The sequence below is a fragment of the Macaca mulatta genome, chromosome 11 (genome assembly GCF_049350105.2).
Source record: "Macaca mulatta isolate MMU2019108-1 chromosome 11, T2T-MMU8v2.0, whole genome shotgun sequence".
In the NCBI taxonomy this organism is placed as follows: Eukaryota; Metazoa; Chordata; class Mammalia; order Primates; family Cercopithecidae; genus Macaca; species Macaca mulatta.
The window spans coordinates 62536617-62555426 of NC_133416.1; the positions used below are offsets into that span (position 1 = coordinate 62536617).

General features: G+C 34.9%; 2 pseudogenes; both read right to left on the reverse strand.

Moving 5' to 3' along the window:
* Positions 1–1015: 1015 nt before the first annotated feature.
* Positions 1016–1837, reverse strand: LOC707979 (large ribosomal subunit protein eL8 pseudogene; annotated as a pseudogene).
* Positions 1838–8405: 6568 nt separating this feature from the next.
* On the reverse strand, positions 8406–9345 carry LOC706111 (olfactory receptor 6C74-like; annotated as a pseudogene).
* Positions 9346–18810: the final 9465 nt, after the last annotated feature.

Genomic DNA, 18810 nt, shown 5'->3' on the forward strand with positions numbered 1-18810 from the left:
GAAAGAGAGGGAAAGAAGAGAGAAACTGGAAAATTAGAGAGTCAGGGAAAGTAAATTTTCTTAATCAACAAAAATTTTTCTGAAGAAGTTGATTCCAATGTTCAATAAATGTAAACCCCTGAAAATCACTATGAATCTTTCCTACAGTAGTAGTATCATGCTGTAAGGTGAAATATTATTCACTATTATTTATTATGTATTTTTATGTAAATATTTTATACATAAAATAGGTCAGGCATTTAGAGGTTTTTTATTAACAATTTATACTCGTATTTAATGTCCATACTGTACTATTTCAAAAAATACTTTCCACAATGTGAAAAATTACATTTGTATAATGCTTACAGAAAATATGTCTGGGTCATAACCATTTTTAAATTACATGGCAATTATTGTCACTATTGTTTTGAAGTTATAGAAATCATAAATAATTATTAAATTTCATTGGTAAAAAATCATCTTGGAAATTGATTCTAGCAAATAAATGGTTGTTAAGAATGAAAATGTCAATATTACTGTAATTGGCAACTTCATTAATTCATATTCTCTTGGAACATTACTCAAGTCTTAGATATTAAAAATGCTCTCAACAGAGTAATAATCATTCATAAATCACTGATTCTCTTGGGATCAAAATAACAGATAGTTAGTGATAAATAAAAATGTTATAATCATTAATCACAAAAGTGATCATAAAATCTAAGTAAAATCATACAATCAGACAATTTTAGTAAATGCTTTACTGTTTGGTGTATATATATATATATATATATATATATGTATATATACACACACACACACACACACACTCAGAAGGAAAGGTAAATTAAATTAATAGATAATTAGGATAGAAAAATAGGACACCAGTAATTTTTATCTTGCATGACATTCCTGTCTTGATTTTAATTTGAATTTAATCAAGTACAGATGCTTGTACTTAGTTAAATTTATTTTTTGTTGAAGGAAAATTTGTATTTTAATTATTTTTATGTACAGAAAACTCAGCAGTGTACATTTAACCCAGTTTAGTGGCAAGTTCTTTAGCCTTTGCCTTTTGGAGCTTGGCGATACAAGCCACAGACTTGGGACCCAGGACATTGCCACCCCAAGGACGGCGGATCTCATCGTATCTGTCGTTGGAATTGGTCCTGATAGCTTCCACCAGCTTAGCCAAAGCGCTTTTGTCTTCAGAGTTCACCTGTGTGAAGGCGACAGTGGTGCAGGTCTTCCTGTGGACTAGATAGCCCAGTCTGGCCTTCCCTTTGATAATGCAGTAAGAGACCCCCATTTTACCACACAGGGCAGGCAAGAAGACAACCAGCTCGATGGGATCCATGTCGTGTGCAATCACCACCAGCTGAGCTTTCTTGTTCTCCACCAAGGTGGTGACGGTGTTAACTCCTGCTCGAAGGACAGGTGGTCTCTTAATGGGGACGTCCCCTTTGCCAGCAGCTTTCTTCTGGGCCCGGGCCAACAGCCTCTGCTTCTTCTCTTGCTTTGTCTCTGGTCTGTATTGTGGGCCAGCTTAAGCAGCTGAGTAGCTGTCTGGCGGTCCAGGGCCTGGGTGAACTGGTTAATAGCAGGAGGCACTTTCAGCCGCTTATAGAGGATGGCTCTCTGCCACTGCAACCTGATATAGCGAGGCCATTTCACAAAGCGGGTGAGGTCTCTTTTGGGCTGGATGTCCTGTCCAATGCCAAAATTCTTAGGTCTTTTCTCAAACAGGAGATTCACTACTTTCTTGGCCTCCTGCTTTTTCACGACAGCAGGGGCCGGAGCCACCTTCTTTCCCTTGGCCTTCTTTCCTTTCGGCATCTTGGGCGGCAGGAGGAGAGAGCAGTTAAATTTCTTTAAGTAAGGCTAGAGTAAATGTCTTAACATTTTTCTGATATTCCACATAATCATGTTTTTATAAAAGACAAACCAAGTTTATCATTTGTTCAAAAACAACATTGTAACTCAGGAATGGTGGTGGTGTTTTCTACTTGTTTGAAACTACTTTTGGTATTATCTCTACGCCTTCCTAAAACTTCAGATACTTTCTTTGTGTCTGATTCACAAGATGCTAAGTGAAACCTTTCAACAGTCATTCAGTGATTCTACCTTCAATCCCCTCCTGAAATTGAAATCATTCATACAGATCACTCTATAAAGAGAGAGAGAGAAATAGGTAAAAAGACAGGGGAGGAATTGCCCGAGAGCACAGAAAGGTTGTCAATTTTGCTGTCAATAAGGATTTTAGTGTGATGTACAAATGAGATTATTAACAACTTAAAATAGTGTAGAGAAAATTGGACAAAGCAGTCTGTTTACTCTCTTTCTGTGGCCAAAAACACTAATAGGCAAAGCTCCACATGAAAAGGATTACTGTTAGGAATGATGTGTTATTTAGGAATTAGGTAAATAAATTTTATAGCACATTCAATTACTTAAATTTCCCTCCAGTTATTTTTATGAGGCATATTATTAAAAACCATTAGATATATTTTTATTTTTGTTTTTTATTTTTTAAATTGACATAAAATTATATGCATTTATTATATATAACATTACATTTTGAAGTATACATACTTGTGAGATGACTAAATCTAGTTAATTAACATATTCATTACCTCACATAGTTATTTTTTGTAGTGAGAACACTTTACATACACTCTCTTAGCACTTTTCAAGAACACAACATATTGTTATTAACTGGAGTTGCTACGTCATACTACAGATTTCTTGAACTTATTCCTTCTTTTTGACCAACATCTACCCATCCAATCCATCTACTCCCAACCCCAACTACCCTAGACTCTGGTAACCACCATTCTGCTCTTTCCTTCTAGAGATCAGCCTGGCCAGCATGGTGAAACGCCATCTCTACTGAAACTACACAAATTAGCTGGGCATGGTGGCAGTGGCGGGAACCTGTTGTCCCAGCTACTTGGCAGGCTTAGGTAGGAGAATCGCTTGAACCCAGGAGGCAGAGGTTGCAGTGAGCTGAGATCGTGCCATTGCACTCCAGTCTAGGTGACAAGAGTGAAACTCCGTACCCAAAAAAAAAAAAAAAAAAAAAAACCCAACCCTCATGTACTCCATAATTACATGTCCCTACTATGTATCAACAAAAATTAAAAATTAAAAAAGAATTAATGAAGTTGAAGACAGGCTATTTGAAAATACACAGTTAGAAGAGACAAAAGAAAAGAGAATAAACAGAAATGAAGCATGCCTATGAGATCTAGAAAATAGCATCAAGAAGCCAGATCTAAGAGTTATGTTTTTTGACTTTTTAATAATAGTCATTCTGACTGGTGTGAGATGTTGTCTTATTACGGTTTTGGTTTGCAAGAAATTTATTTTTTCACAGTTCTGAAGGCTAGCAATCTGAAATCAAGGTGACAAAAGGGTCATGCTTCTGAAGGCTCTAGGGAAACATCCTTTTTTCCCTTTTCTAGCTTTTTGTAGTAGAAAACAATTCTTGGCATTCCTTGGCTTGTAGCTCCATCACTATAATTTCTGCCTCCATCTTCACATGTCTTTTCTCTGTGTGTCCTTGTCTCCTCTTCTAAGGACACCAATCATATTGGAGGGATAGCAGTAGGAGAAATACCTAATGTAGACGATGGGTTGATGGGTGCAGCAAATCACCATGGCATGTGTATACCTATGTAACAAACCTGCACGTTCTGCACATGTATCCCAAAACTTAAAGTATAATAAAAAAGAAAGATACTACAAAACTTCATTCTTTGTCCCCACATTCAGAGGATAAGTTCTTTTGTTTTGTTTTGGTTTGTAGTTAATAGCCATTTTTTTCTCCCTCAATAGGTTCTGATACTAGAAATAAAGTGACGTTTGAGTATATTATGATGTATGCCTTAAAGTATAAAAGAAATGTATGTTGTGTGGTGAGTAGTGGTGGTGATTTATTGGATTTTCATAGATATAATACACACATACACAAATTTTTTGGGAAAATATCTGTCATACACCCTGTTGATAATTCTGGTTTTTTAATTTATTCTTTTAGTGCAGAAGAAGAGAGGATACTGGAATATGTCACATGCCCAAAACAATGGTAATGGGAGTTGTATACAAAACTCTGCCTTTAGAGATTTGGCTGTAACAAAACAAAGTTTAAAATATAAAAGAAAAACATAATATAAAACCTATAAAAAAAGAGAAGAAAGAAAATATGTGGAAAATAATTGTCATTCAATACACTCAAAAAAAAAGAAAGAAAGAGGAAGGAAGGAGGGAAGGAAGGAAGGAGGGAAGCAGGGAGGGAAGGAGGGAGGGATGAAGGAAGGAAGGAAGGAAAGAAGAAAGGAAGGAAGGAAGGAAGGAAGGAAGGAAGGAAGGAAGGGAGGGAGGGAGGGAGGGAGGGAGGGAGGGAGGGAGGGAGGGAGGGAAGGAAAGATCAATCTTCAGTAGACCAGCTCAAAATGTAAAGCCTACCTGTCCCTGATTAAAGTCAAATTCTGTTATGTGGAGCTTGTATTTTCTAGGAGTATCATGTTTTGTTATTTCATTTTTATTCTATTTCTGTATTTTTGGGTTTTTTGTTTGTTTGTTTGTTTGTTTGACACCAAGTCTCACTCTGTCACCCAGTCTAGAGTCCAGTGGCGCGATCTCAGCTCACTGCAATCTCCACCTCCCAGCAAGTGATTCCTCTGCCTCAGCCTCCTGGGTTGCTGGGATTATAGGCGTGTGCCACCACACATGGCCTATTTCACTCTATTTCTGACAACAATTTTCCCTCATAAAAATATCAAATTTATCAGTAAAACAAATTTTAAATGAGAAGCTTATATGCAACACTCACACAATGAGAAATCTATTTCTGAAAATTCCCAAATCCACAAGAGAGTTTGAAAGATCATCAGTAATTTCAATGCCATTTTAAAAATTATGTAGTTGTTTGGCCGGGTGCGATGGCTCACACCTGTAATCCCAGGACTTTGGGAGGCCACGGTGGGCAGATCACCTGAGGTCAGGAATTGAAGAACAGCTTGGCCAACATGGTGAAAGCCCATCTCTACTAAAAATGCAAAAAAACTAGCCAGGTATGGTGGCACACACCTGTAATCCCAGCTACCCGGGAGGCTGAGGCAGGAGAATCGCTTGAACCCAGGAGGCGGAGGTTGCAGTGAGCCAGGATTGAACCACTGCACTCCAGCCCGGGGGACAGAGTGAGACCCTGTCTCAAAAACAAAAAAAAAAATGTAGTTGCTATTTTAAAGCAAAATAAAGTAAAATATAAAGTCATGCAAAAAAGCAATCAAATTATGACAATAGCAGTAAAAGTAAAATAAATCAAGGGTATAAGAAAGGCTTAAAAGAAAGATAAAATAACAAAGCTCTATAGAGATATAAACTGATAAATTGATAATGGAAAGATAAGTCAAATCTATAAAAATTCATAAATCTGATGTTGCAGCAAATCAAAGCTGTGATGAGACCGAAAAACATTAAAATTCAGAATATTTTTAAATGACCAAAAATAATTTAGTGGAAATGTGGAAAACAAATAGCAAGAGACCAAAATGTAGAACTTAGGTTTCACTTTAATAGAAAAAATAAGTGATACAAAGGTAGAGAAAACACAGATAACTACCTGGAAAAATGAATCATAAAAGCAAAATATAATTACAAATGTAGATAGACATATGTTAGAATAGATAGATAATAAGTGAATGATAGACACAGATATACATAGAAATATCTTATGACTGTGATAAGCTATGTATAATAAGTAAATACAACATTAAAGATAAGTATTATTAAAATGAGTTTTAAAAGATAATTAAAAAGAAATATTGGTAATTTCCATTAAAATATAAACTGCGATCTTTTTAAATAGAGAACATGTCTTATTGTTTACATTAACAGAAAGCATGAAATGATCCAAAAAATTCTGACAAATATATTAAAGTGTGATGTGAAACAAGTATTTGAAGGATTGGGGGAAGTGGGAATGGTTAATGGCATAAAATTTGTTAGAAAGAATAAATAGGATTTAGTATTTGATAGTACAACAGGGTGACTACATTCAGTAATAATTTAATTGTACATTTAAAAATAACTAAAAGTACAGTTGGATTATTCATAACACAAAGGATAAAAGCTATGGATACCCCATTTAGCATATTATTATTATACATTGTATGCCTGTATTAACATATTTCATCCCATAATGTATGCACGTACTATGTACCCACAAAATTTAGAAATTAAAAATTTTTTAAAACAATTATTTTAAAAGAATTAAAGATACAATCATTCTAGAGTTGGCGTTTATTTATTTAACAAATGTAATTTAATATGCCTTTGTACCAGATAGTGTGGTAGGCCTTGAAAATAGTGTGTTGAATAAATTAGAGCCCCTACTTTAACTGAGCTTCTATTCTACACGTGAAACAAATAATTAATAAATAATTTGTATTACTATAAGCCATAAAGACAAATTAATTCAGATAAAGAGAGAATAATGAAGTTGCTATATGAGAAATTAAATTTGAAAAGTAAAATGCCATGGTTTAGTCAGATGGTTTAATTATATATATATACCCCCTTTTATGTGTCTGAACACATAAATTCACATATACTGAATAAAAGCGTCTCTTAAGAGAAAGTGGACTCTTAAGACTAGAAGAATATTAACAATGATTTCAGAGCAGAACATTTGGAATACAAAGGAAGCAACTGCAGAGCAAGAAAAGGGCATGTGTAAAGACACACCAGTGGGAGAAAACATAGCACATTACAAGATATAAAACAGTTCTGTATGAGTTAAGGTATATATTTTTAAAATCTCAAACATAAGATTTAGTTGTGTTCCTAGAGTTATACAGAGCCAATCTTCTCTGCTTCCTAGGATGGCTTTTTAAATATTTTAAAATCGCTGTTTTTTTCTCAAGTGTTTTTCAGATTAATGCCAATTGATAAAAACTCAATATTCCTTGATAATTACTTCATAGGATTTGAATTTTAAAATCTAGATACAAATTTAAGATCTAACATTTACTTGCTGTGTGACACTGAGATAGTCTACCTAGGATCTTTAAGTTAGTTTTCAACACAAGCTCCCTTTCCTAAATGAAAAAGGCTCCTTTCATTTACACTAGCATAGAGATTTGGAGATTATTTTTTTGTGTTTCCTTTTTTTTTTTTTTTTTTTTTTTTTTTTTTGCATCCAGATAATATACTTTTCTTTTTTTAATTATGCTTTAAGTTTTGGGATACATGTGCAGAACGTACAGGTTTCTTACATAGGTATACACGTGCCATGGTGGTTTGTTGCATCCATCAACCTGTCATCTACATTAGGTATTTCTCCTAATGCTATCCCTCCCCTAGCCTCCCACCCCCTGACAGGCCCCAGTGTGATGTTCCCCTCTCTGTGTCCATGTGTTCTCATTGTTCAACTCCCACTTATTAGTGAGAACATGCAGTGTTTGGTTTTCTGTTCCTGTGTTAGTTTGCTGAGAATGATGGTTTCCAGCTTCATCCATGTTCCTGCAAAGGACACGAACTCTTCCTTTTTATGGCTGCATAGCATTCCATGGTGTATATGTGCTGCATTTTCTTTATCCAGTCTATCATTGATGGGCATTTGGGTTATATTATTAAGCCTGAAAACAAATACTTATTTTTGAGACGGAATCTCTCTCCTGTTGCCCAGGCTGGAGTGCAACAGCATCGTCTCGGCTCACTGCAACCTCCGCCTTCTGGATTCAAGCAATTTTCCTGCCTTGGCCTCCCAAATAGCTGGGATTACAGGCATGTGCCACCACATTCGGCTATTTTTTTTTTTTTTTTAAGTAGACACAGGGTTTCACCATGTTAGTCAGGCTGGTCTTGAACACCTCAGGTGATTCACCCGCCTTGGGCTCCCAAAAAGCTGGGATTACAGGTGTGCGCCAGCACACCTAGCCCAATAAATACTTCTATTTAAGTTCACTATTATGTTTCTGGAAACATCACATACTTTAATAAAATAATATTATTATTTGGTTTTAAGAAATAAATCTTTCTTAGAGATGTATAAAATCAAATAAATCAATATTGAAAGAGTTCACGAGTAATCTATAATCTGGGCACATTTATGCTAGAAAAACAGAGAGCTTTTAGATTTCCAAAACGAATTCATAGTGAAATATTTTTAGGGTGAGCAAAGTCAGATTATTAAGTTAAAAGAAGAAGTAATTTCAGCAATGCATAAGAGAATATCATGGATACAGAAAATACCATTGAAATGATAAAAATTCACGAATAGATAAAATGGCTCTTTATGGGTGACTTCAGTTACTATCATAATATAAACATAAAATAAAGGGGTATGTCAAAAACCCAGCTGATTCAGGCTACAATTTTCAATTAGTTTGAGTGGCATTCTATTATAATACCCCAAACTATTATTTCAAAGTAGTAAAGATACACTTTTTTCCTATATTCTTCATGGCTTGTTTCACTTGCTTATTTCTTAAGGGATATATAAAAGGATTTAATAAAGGTGCAACTGAAGTATTGCTACTCCTTTGTTTAAAGCTGCCCTTTCTTATGCAGAAGGTTTAATATACATGAAAATACAGCTACCATAAGAGATGGAAACAACAATCATACGGGAGGAACAGGTAGAAAAAGCCTTCTTCCTCTGCTGGGCAGAAGAAACCTTAAGAATTGTTTTTTTGATATTTGCGTAGGAGTCCATTACCAGGGCCAATGTAATCAGGAGTGTGACAGTGGCTAAAATAAAGCTTAACAGTTCTATGACCTGTGTGTCTGTGCAGTAGAGTTTCAGAAGAGGAGAATAGTCACAGAAAATGTGGTCAATAATATTAACATCACAGAATTCCAATCTCAGGCCCATGGTAAGTCCAGGAAAGATTGTTAACAAACCAGCCCACCAAGAGGCAACAGCTATCTGGTTGCAGACTCTGTTGCTCATAATGGTTGCATAATGCAGGGGTTTGCAGATCATAGGATCACAGGACATAGGTCATAGGACATGGCAGCCAGCAGAAAAAACTCCGATACACTCAAAAGAATGACAAAAAATAATTGTGTCCCACAAGCATCATAGGAAATAGTTTTATCCATAGTCACTATGATGACTAGGAATCTAGGGATGCAGACAGATGTCAACAAGATTTCTAAAACAGAACAATTCCGAAGGCAGAAATACATGGGTGTTTTGAGGTGAGAATCCAGCAAGGTGAGCAGGATAATGATCAGATTTCCAATGACACTCAATAAATATGCTAAAAATAGAAAAAGGAAAATTACAATTTGCCAGTGTAAATCATCTGTCAGTCCTAGAAGAATGAAGGTTGTCACCATTGTATGGTTTCTCATGATTAAATTCCTTCTGAATTTCATCAGACCTGGAAAAAAATAAATAATATATGTTAAAAAGCCTTCACTGAGCATAGGTTTAAAAGTGATGTGAAGAACCAAGTAACTCACTTGAGAAGCACACACTTTATTCCCTTCTATGATTTTAACAATTTTGCCTAGTGGTCAGAACCCCAGAATCTCTTTTCAGATCTTTTTTACTTTGAGAAAGAATGGTTTTATTAGTTCCTGTTATAAGTACCTGTACATTTTTCTAGTTTAAAGTTTTGTCTAAAATACGAAAATGTTAACTCCTGCAATTTCATTCAATCCATAAGAAAACATCTTTCAGATTAGATTGGTTAATCCCCTGATTGTTAACATAATCTCAGGTTTTTTTCAGCTAGATATAGCTTTTCTGCACATTTCTACATCTTAAAGAGCTAATTAGAACTGAATTTTTGTAATTAATCTTTTTACAATTGCTCTTTTCTGATCATATATTTCTGGTTAGTCTTTGGGTTGTTTGGTACAGCCAATGAAAACATTTTCAATGGAAAGAATATTCATGAATCTCAAAATTATGCAAATCTCAAAATTAGTATGTAAATATGAAGGTAAAATTTTACATGGAATTTGAAATTTATGTACTCAATTGTTCAGTAAACTTCAACTTCATAAGTAGCTTTATCAATGTAGAAAATATTTTATAGTCAATACTGTTAGAGTAGTTAATCCTTTACTAAGTATGAAGGGATATATACATTCTAGTCAAATTTTTAATAAAAATAACTATAAATCATTGTTCATGATACTATTCTAATAGACAAACTTAGAGACTCTTTTAAATATATATATATAGAATCTTTAATCAAGAGTTACATAAATATTTTCTTTATTTTTCTAATTCTGAATTTAATGAGTTTAATCTATGGACACACATTCAGAATAACTTATGTAGCAATTATGTACAAAAAACAACAATATACTGAAAATATTACTTTCCACAAATTTCACAAGGTTTTTGTTTGCTGAGGCATTGTGAAATTTTTTGGTATCATTAGCCAAAAATGTAATATTAAATGATTTTTTTTTAATATTTATTTCTTCCTAACCCATATTTTTTCTCTATTTCCTCACTCTTAACAGAGAGATCTGTTCACACTAAAAGCCAGGGATATTTAAAAACATTTGTGGATCTTTCTCTTTGTCTCTCTCTCTTCCCTTCCTTCCGTCCTTCCTTCCTTCCTTCCTTCCTTCCTTCTTCTTTCTTTCCCTCCCTTCCTTCCTTCCTTCTCTCCCTCCTTCCGTCCTTCCTTCCTTCCTTCCTTCTTCCTTCTTTCCCTCCCTTCCTTCCTTTCCTCCCTCCTTCCTTCCTTCTTTCTTTTCTTTTCCTCTCTCTCTCTCTCTCTCCAATCAGCTTACATGTGCCATTTCAAACACATTTTTCTGACTTTTCCTATAAATAAAATGAATAATGTCTGGATTCAGTCTAACTTAAAATCTGAAAATCTGATTTACTTATTAGAATCAAAATAGTTTTTTTTTGTTTTTTTTTTTTTTAGTTTGTCTTTTAAGAACTCTGGTCACTACTTAGAGTTTCTCATTCTCTCTGGAATAAAAAAGGTTTTGTCTCCACAGTGCCATAGATTTATCTTTGTTCTTTAATAATGAATATGTTTACTCAGAACTGATGAGGAGCTCTGGGGATTCTTTTGGAGAAGATACTAATTGGCTATTTTCTTCCTTAACTCTAAAAAGAAAAACAAAATCACAAAGCTAATTGAAAGTCTTGTTATGGCATCTGTAGAAAAATCAGAAATGTTGATATTAAAACGAAGTCTAATTCCTGGAGTGGGATTAAAAGGTTGTATAAAGTACTTTAGGCTTTTCAGAGTGTCTGAGCTAATACTAGTCCAAAGAAAGAAGAGAACTAGAGCTTTTTCATTCTTCATTCCAAAAAAAAATCAATCTATCTAATGGCATCTGTCTAATGACAACATTGTCTGTAACTTCTAATTCACTGAATCTTCACAAATTGACTCATATGTTTTTATGAGTCAAATATACTCATTTCTTATTCTCTCTGTACAACTTCATAGCATTAAATATGTATTATATACTAATATAACAACTAGGAAAACAATGGCATAATTAGAAAGTAACAAATAATAGAAAAGTCATTAATAAAATCCCTTTAGAAGAAAACACACGTAGATTTTTGCCGACATGTCCCCTAAACCAAGGAGATGACTTATTATGACATGAGATATAACGTAAAATTATAGGAACATGAGAAGAGCAAATCTTTTACTTTTATTCTTTATTAAGAAAACCAAATTAAAATTATAAAAATTGATGAAAGAACAAATTGAATTGGTAACCAAGAAGTTAGAGAGATTTTATATAGACAGTAATATCAGTAACTGATTTAGGTATATAGGAATGGTAAGATATTTTCCTTGCAGAGGATTGGTTATATTTTAGAAAATGTCTAAAATGTAAATATTAAATTAACAAGCAACATGCTTCACTTTTTATGTGTTAAATATATTCTCTTCACATGAACTTTGAAAACAGCAGAGGAAGATGGAACACTTATTAGAGTTCTATAAGGGAAGCAAATCTATTTTGAGGGACATGAAATAAAATAATTTTTAGAGAATATGAATGTATTAAATCATGTATGATTGTGTAATTGATGAAGAAATATATGAAAGATTATTGCTTTAATTTCTGGTGATACTCCTGAAGTTTTCTGCAGAAAGCAAGGTAGTCAGTTTAGAAGAAAGCCAGAGGTGAAGCGGGGAGACATCTTACTTTTAAAGAAACAGATTACTGCAGAAACAGTGATGATTAGAGAGATTAAAATTCCAGAAAGAAAAAGAAAAATCTTCAGAGATAACATCAATATACATACAGGTGTTTTATTCATTATTTGTTTTACACTGGGATTTTTTGTTATATATGACTTTTGGTCAGAAATGAGAATTTTGGCTTGACCCTGGTAGAGGGCTGCTTTTTTGGGTCAGATACATCAAGAAAATTATTCATAGTACAACAGAGTTAAGAGTGAAAAAATGGAAACATTGATGGACTTTGAACAAATGGCCAACTGTACCATTAAAGACCCTTACTCAATTTTAAAGCTGTGTAGATTTGGAAGCTAACTACTTAAGCGGATCCAGCAGGCTTCTTCTCAAGATGTTTGCCAAATTTTGAAGATGAATAGAGCAGAAGTTTGAAGAGATAATTTCTGCATTTCTAAAATGCCCAGACTCCTAGTGGTAGGAAGACATATATCTCACCTCCCACCCCAAGGTATTAACTGGAATCTTGAAAGAACCACACACTATGCACTGAATTAAGCCAAAGGTACATTGGATCTATCTATATAAATCCAGCTTCAGTTCAAAATCTAGCTTAATTCCAGTTCAGGTTAAGTTGTTCTCCTCATTTCTCTCTGCATAACACTGAAAACAATAACCTATCAGAAGCATAAAAGAATTTTTAAAATAAGGTTTAGTGCTCAGCAACACAAATAAGCAAGCAAAAATGTAGGGTTGCAAGACCAATAAAAGCAATAGAAATAAAACCACAGATGATCCAGACATGGGAGTTAGGACACAATGATCATAAAATTGTTATTATTTTTGTATGCTCAAGGGAATAAAAAATTGATAAAATAATTAAAATATGATATTGCAATAGATTTGAAATATATAGAGAGGGATCATAAACTTAATAGCATTAAACAACAATATCTAAATTGAAGAATGCAGTAAATCACTTTAATAGCTAAAAGTATACATTTGAAGGTAGGCGTGAATAACAAATATCCAAAGTAAATAGAGAAAAGAAGAACATGGAGAATAAGATACATGTGGAACCATGATCAAAAGTTCTAATACATGTAATTTGGCATCCCAGAAGAAAAGTAGAAAGAATATAGGGGGCAGCAATATTCAAAACAATAAGTGCAAAGAGTGTCCTAAAGTGCTAAAAGACATCAACCCAAAGATTCAAGAAGCTCAGTGAACCCCAAGTGAAAAACCACACTCAGTGGTATCTTCACTGGTATCCACTGAAAATGAATATAGGCAAAATCATTGTGAGTTCGAAACCCTAGATATGAATTTTTGTGTCTCTTCAGCTAGTAACTAAACATACTTTTGCTAACGTCTGAGCCAATGCCATAGGGGAAATAGAATAACTAACAGAAGAATGATGCATAAATACCACATATGGTAGACACTTCTGCTATTTATCAATATCCCTTTCTTCTCAATTAAGATTCAGAAAGGAAAGGGAAAATATCACCAGGGTAAATTTCACATAAGAAATGTTTAATTCAGGTTGGAAAAGGTGAAAGGAAAAAAAAAAAAAAAGAAGGAACACTAAGGTCACCCAGAGATAAAAACTATCCCATGAAGGATAAGGTTTATAAAAAGGAAGTATAATGTATAACTTCTGAGAATAGATCATAAAGGGCATTGATACTTTTGCCTTGGTCTCTTGAATTACCTGTTCTGGGGAAAGAGCTGGATTTCCAGAACTCAGGATCTTAGAGTAGGTGCTAGATGGAATTGGTGCTCTTATGAGGCTGTAATACTGCATGGATTCCTTCAGTAGCTAGGAACTCCTTACAAAGCCCCCACAGATTTTATACTCCTATCTCTGAAAAGGGGGCACTGTCTGTTACTGCTTACACATCTGAAGGCCATGATGCAGCCAGTTCTTCGAATGAAGAAATAAGCTGATCCCTAGGGCTAATTGCCTCTGTAAAGTCAACTGCCACTGTTAGGACTATCAGACAGATACTCAGACTCCTCCCCGCACACACGAAAAAAGGGAAAAAATAAATTATCTCACCTTCTCCCACTTCTGATTTTGCTGTAGTGCCTCTTACTGGCAGTGCATATTAGGAAATCTGATGGTGAAAGAGACTGTAGTTTGCAGTATCTGATCCCTGATATTACAGAGTTAAATAATAAATGTTAGTTTTGGAGCTGAAAAATAATCAATAAAAATTAATGTTTTCTGACATTTAGTATTATTTCTTTGTATTCATTATTATAGATATGTCTATTTGACTATTTTAGGCCATGAAATATAAGTAGAAATCCCGTGTCACTTATTAATGGCAGTATATAATGGCCTCTATGTTTATTTTCTACCTTATTTTCCTCCTGACAGTTGCTGATTATGTTTAAATTAGATTAACTTGGGTCCTGACCGGAGCAAGATGTAGAACAGAGTCTTCAGCTGGCCTTCACTTTATATGTGTTGGGAATGAAAAATAACTTTGGTTTAAGCCATTGAATTTTTTTATATAAACCAGTAACATAGGTGTTTATTATCATTATCAAATATGCACTGTGTATAATTGTATGTGCTATACTTTTATCCAACTGGTAGTGCAATAGATTTGTTTATACCAGCATCACCATCAACACATGAGTAATGCATTGTCACACAACATTACAGCAATGTTGTGCTGCATGCAATGAATGTGGTTCAGTAGTGATGATGGCGACATTCCTGGGTGACAGGAAAATTTCAGCTCCATTATAATATGATTGGGACCATCATATATGCAGTCCATCATTCACAAACATTTTATGCAGTGCAGGACTTTTATACACACACACACACACACACACACACTTATAGTTAGCTATTATGTATTTTTAAATGTGTTTTCCTTTTTCTTTTCTTTTTTTTTTTTTTCTTTTTTTGAGACAGAAACTCACTCTGTTGTCCAGGCTAGAATGCAGTGGTGCAATCTTGGCTCACTGCAGCCTCTGCTTTCTGGGTTCAAGCAATTCCCTTGCCTCAGCCACCTGAGTAGCTGGGATTGAAGGCGTGCACCACCATGCCCAGCTAGGTTTTGTATTTTTAGTAGAGATGGGGTTTCATGTTGACCAGGCTGGTCTAGAACTCCTGACCTCAGGTGGTCCACCCACCTCGGCCTCCCAAAGTGCTGGGATTACAGGTGTGAGCCACCTCGCCTGGCCTTAAATGTTTCAACTTTAATTATAGAATAAAGGGTCCATGTGCTGGTTTGTTACAGGGATAAGTTGTGTGACGCTGATGCTCGGGATGCCAACAATCCCGTCACACTGAGGTAAGCACAGCACCCAACAGGTGGTTCTCCAGCCCATGCTGTCCTCCTGGCTACCCCAAATAGTGACTTCTAGTGTCTGTTCTTTCTTTATGGTTAGTCAATTACCCCAACACCATTTTTTTGAACACGGAGTCCTGTCTACATTGCCTATTTTTGTTGATTTTGTTGAAGATTGGATAGTTGTAGGTGAGCAACTTTATTTCTGGGTGATCTATTCAAGATTACTCGGTTGCTGGCAGAATCACATTTTCTGTGGCTGTGGAATTCATGGAAGCTGTTTACTTCAAAGTCAGCAATGGAGAGATACACTATAGCAAATTGGCAAGCAAGAGTCTTTTATAATATAACATAATCATGAGTGTCGATGCATCATCTTGGCCATATTGCATTGTTTAGAAGCAAGTCACAGGCCCTGCCCACACTTCTGGAGAAGAGATTATACAAGGCCATGAACACAAAGAGTTAGGTACTATGGGGACTATTTTAAAGTCACCTGCTACACCTTGGAAAAAAGATGTGTTCCTAGAAGCTTGGTGGTGAAAGTAAACAAACAAACAAAAAAGTATCTGAAACACTGAAATGGAAACATACTGAATATAACATGTAGAAAATATTAGAAAAGAAATGTATTAATATTTGGTTAGAAAATATTGTCCTTCTTTGAAAGTTCTCTTGAAATAAGACAGTCAGCCTAAGCCTCCAATATTTTCCCTTCATTCTAATAGATTCAGCTCCTATAGCAAGTCCAGGTAAATACAAACATATAATCCTAAAAATGAAAATAATTTGAATCCAGTATCCATAACAAACATACTGTAAGAAAAAGATTAAAAATGAGGATGAATTCAGTAGTTGTAAACAATGTACTAGGTCCAAATTGTCTAGTATAAACTTTGCTTTCTTTGTTTTCTAATGTGAAAGAAACAATACTTAAGGAAGTCTTTAGATAATCAATTTCATGAGATTTATGTTTACATTATACTTTCTATTTTTACTGTGTCTTAATGGTGTGCCTATATACTAGTTAAAATATGCCATATTTTCTTTATTAACAAATGAAACACTTAAATAGCACATTTTATATCCTAGGGTCCTTTTCTTGTTCTATTTTCTGCTTCTTCACACGCTTACATGTAATTGAATTATATTACCTTGGCAGACATTTATTTCAGGTTAAAATAAAACTATGTTGACAATACATCCAAAATAATTATAATACTGTTATTTCCTCACTGCCGTTGTTTTCATTATACACTTCCCTAACATTTAAAGATTAAAAATAATAATTTCCAAAGGATGCTTAATTAAAATTATTCAACATAACCTCTATGTGCATTCATCACTACCATCTCTCTCCAGAGACATTTTAATTCCGTTTTACTGCAACAGTCTCCTATGAATATTTTCAAGGAGAAAGAAAAAAGCTGCTAAAAACAGTCTGTGTTGGGAGAATACTTTAAAAAAACAAGTTTTCCTGCGGGAAGGTGAAGAAAGGAAAAAAAATAGTAACAACAGACCTTTTTTTTCACAAGAGTTACTGAGAGTCACTTAAAATATTATATTAGAGAGTTTTCCTAGTATCCAGGCTCAGGACATTGTTATTTTCACGGAAATTTTGGGGAGAAAAAAGAGATACTGAATGCCTAGTTGAAGAGTCCTTTTACACTTCAAGGATATTCCGTCCCAAAGTTCCGTCCCAACGTTCCGTCCCAACTGTTTTCATTCATATGCCATGCAGTTCATCTTTTCCACTGGTGGTGTTTTTGGATTCTTACTTGTGATTTGAACCCTCTCCTTCTGATGATCTAAGAACTTCACTTAATTAACAAGTAAAATACACAACTTCATCATCTCTGTTTACCGATTTCCCTGTAAGTATTGTCCTGATTCTAACAAGGATCCACATTTCCTTCCTTCCTTCTTTCCTTCCTTGCTTGCTTCCTTCCTTCCTTCCTTTCTTCCTTCCTTCCTTCCTCCCTCCCTTCCTCCCTGCCTCCCTCCTTCCCTGCCTCCCTCCTTTCCTGCCTCCCTCCTTCCCTCCTTCCCTCCTTCCCTCCTTTCTTCCTCTTTTTGTTTCTGAGAGTCTCATTGATTGACACTCCAGGAAAGCTTGATCTTTCCTGGAGTGTCAGCAGTCTGCATCCAGAGGCTGCTGTAACCAGATGCAAACTGCCCATTTTGCTACTGCCCTTTCCCACTTCCATGGCCTCTAGCTTTACTACTAACAACAAACTAGTACTAGAGACACTGTTACTCAGTGAGTTTCAGACTTTCAGACTTTTGCCACTGATTGAGACACCCAGATTTTTCACCGTATTGTCAGCTCTTTCCTGGATCTCCAGCTGCGGGACCTTTTGGATACTTTACTGGTTGTAGCACCTCTGAACATCAACTGGGACTATGTCACCTATCAGGGCCTCTCCTACTTCTGGAAGAGAAAACAGAATTTTCAGCTGGACTTATTCCTACATTATGTTCCATCCCACTGTACATAACCAGGTTCATCTTTCCAAATTCCATCTCCTCGTTATATAAGTATGTTATTATGTAAGAAAATTAAAGGCAGAAACGAGTTGTGAAGCTTATGAAATGTTCCCAAAGTAAAGCATCAAACACTGACGCCAGTTAAAGTAAAACCACATAGCATTTGGGTTTTAGCAGTTAAACTGCTGCCATGTGGAATTATATTATTGTAAGTATATTTTCAATTACTTGCCTCATTTTTTCCATTTTTCTAATTAATTTATAACTTAGATGACTTAACTTTGGCTGTTAGAATATCTTCTATAGAATAATATTTAATTAGAAAGAAAAAACTTCGAAAAATTCTGTTGGTATTTTAGGATTATAGAAATATTAGTTTGATGGTCCTGATTTATTTATAAATTATTAATTCTCTAGGCAAGACTGAAATTAAATATCTTGAAATATTATGGAAAATAACTTTTAAAAACACTTCAAAATGTTTTATTTTCAGACAATCAGGACATGTGATCCTTGGTATAGTATCTTAATAATAACAAAAAGAATATTTCACATTTTGATGTTTTTTATGTTTCTAGTTTTCGTATACATATGATCAAATTTTTTTTTTCTTTTTGAGATGGAGTCTTGCTGTGTCACCCAGGCTGGAGTGCAGTGGTACAATCTTGGCTCACTGCAACCTCCGTCTCCTGGGTTCAAATGATTCTCCTGCCTCAGCCTCCCAAGTAACTGGGATTACAGGCACCTGCCACCATGCCAGGCTGATTTTTATATTTTTAGTAGAAACAGGGTTTCACCATGTTGGCCAGGCTGGTCTTGAACTCCTGGCCTCAAGTGATCTGCCTGCCTCGGCCTTCCATAGTGCTGAGATTACA